The sequence below is a fragment of the Mustela nigripes genome, chromosome 13 (genome assembly GCF_022355385.1).
Source record: "Mustela nigripes isolate SB6536 chromosome 13, MUSNIG.SB6536, whole genome shotgun sequence".
Classification (NCBI taxonomy): domain Eukaryota; kingdom Metazoa; phylum Chordata; class Mammalia; order Carnivora; family Mustelidae; genus Mustela; species Mustela nigripes.
Genome location: NC_081569.1, coordinates 137,272,272 through 137,274,338, shown reverse-complemented (window position 1 = coordinate 137,274,338; position 2,067 = coordinate 137,272,272). Strand labels below are relative to the sequence as shown.

General features: G+C 56.6%; 1 non-coding gene across 1 annotated transcript; it reads right to left on the bottom strand.

Annotated features, from left to right (window-relative positions):
• Window positions 1-561: 561 nt before the first annotated feature.
• Window positions 562-726, bottom strand: LOC132000557 (U1 spliceosomal RNA). The gene has a single exon (XR_009399406.1). It is a non-coding gene; the product is annotated as a U1 spliceosomal RNA (small nuclear RNA).
• Window positions 727-2,067: the final 1,341 nt, after the last annotated feature.

The following is a 2,067-nucleotide window of genomic DNA, read 5'->3' as shown; positions in this document are numbered from 1 at the left end:
GGAGTCGTGAACGTCTGGGCAGAGGGAGGAGTCAGTGTGGAGAGAGAGGGAAATGCCTTTCCTGTTTCTGACTGACAATCCTGGTGGACACCAGGCCATTCTGAGGGCACAGGGCAAGCCAGCTGTCCTGCAGAGAAGCTCCGTGGACTGGAGGAAGTGGCCCCAGCAAGGGTCTGACGAGGCTTCAGGCTTTAGCACCCAAAGGAAGTGGCGAAGTTGGGGTCACCGGGGCCTGGCCTGACGCCAGGATCAAGAAGAGTTAACAAAACACGGCCATGGGATCCTGGTTTTGGAAGAGCAACCCACTGCCGGGGGAAGGGGGGTGTTTTGATCAAGACTCTTTTCAGCTGCAACAAAAACCCAACTTAATCTGGTCCACGTGAAAAGAAAATAATGACTGGCTTCCATAAGTGATCATTTCAGGCGTAGTGCTGCTTCAGGCATGGTTGGATCTAGGGGCTCAGTGGGCGCCATCAGGACCTGGGTCTCTCTCCATCTTTAAGCTCTGCTATCGTCTCTGGTGGCTTTCTTTTTTTTTTTTTTTTTTTTTTTTTTTTTAATTAGGGGAAAGCGCGAACGCAGTCCCCCCACTACCACAAATTATGCAGTCGAGTTTCCCACATTTGGGGAAATCGCAGGGGTCAGCACATCCGGAGTGCAATGGATAAGCCTCGCCCTGGGAAAACCACCTTCGTGATCATGGTATCTCCCCTGCCAGGTAAGTATTCTGGTGGCTTTCTTGTCAGGCAGACTCTCTCCTGGGTTAGTGAGTTGGGGACCACCAGCTCTGGGCTCAGTGCTTATTGAAACAATGTTGGATCACATGCCCCTCCCCGAAGTAACTGATCAGACTGCTCTGGGCAGGGCGGGTGATGCCAAGACTGGCTATCCGGCACCCTGAACCGGTCATGGTACCAGGATTGGGGTGAAGTCGGCCTCTCTCAATCCGGATGACTGCCCCTGGTGGAGGGATTCTCCATAGGACAATTCATTTCCTTTTCCAGAAGTGGGAGGAACGGACCTGAGAAAGCAGAAGCGCACAGTAGGGCAGCAGGGCACCGAAGGCAGGGGAGAGGATCCACAGCAACGAGGCAGCCTCTAGGGGTCCAGCCAAGCAAAGCCACCACGGGGGCTCCTCGGGCACCCTGGAATTTGGGAAGGCCGCAGGTCTCACAGTGCACCCCAGGATCCCAAGTGCTCCCACCAGCCTCCGAGGCTGGGACAGTGAACGGTCTGGTCACTTGGTGAGGCTGCCTCGGGTTCTGAGTGAACTCACAGCTTGGTGAAGTCAATGCCCGCAGCCTGAAAGGCCTGGGGAAGCTGAGGTGTAGGGATTCTACACCCGGAAGGGCAAAGTGCACATCCCAAGGCACCCCAGTGCCTCTCAACCCTTCCCAGGTAGCTGTCAGCCTCGGCCTCGGGAAGGATGAACCCCTTCTTGCCAATGACCGACTTAGGGATGGGCCTGTGGTTTCAGCCAATGAGAGGTGAGGGAAGCCAGACCCGAAATGAGGCCTGGCCTTCTGGAAAAGCATGTCCCTGCTGACCACTTCCCCACCCAAAAAAAATCCCATTCGAAGAAACAGTGCCTCTCCCACCTTTGACCTTCTCCGTGTCTGGAGGGCGTGCCCGGACTGGAGGGGGCAGACTGGGCGGAGCCGCCATGCTGAGGGTGGCCCGCAGAGTTGTGGGTCCGTTGGTGATACTGCACAGTGGCTGAATCGGCCCACCAGATTCCTCGGGGAATCTGTCCCGTGACCGTGTCCTTGCCTTCGAAGCCGGCTGAGCTGGGGCTCTGTTCGCTCCAGCGGAAGGCAGCCTACAGGATCCAGGACTGATGGCAACTTGACTCAGCGGGAAGGGACACGTGAGGCCCAGGAGGGATGGGGACCCGAGGCCCCTGCTCACAGGCATCCTGGCCACTGTCACCTGCTGCAGTCACCGGGGGTGTGTCTTACCAAGGAAGCCTGGCACTGCTCAGGGGAAGGATCTGCCTTTTCTATACCTTCAGGGTCCCAAAGGGAAATTTTTTCCTAAGTCGCTTCCTTGCTCTGGTTTAAATCAGCC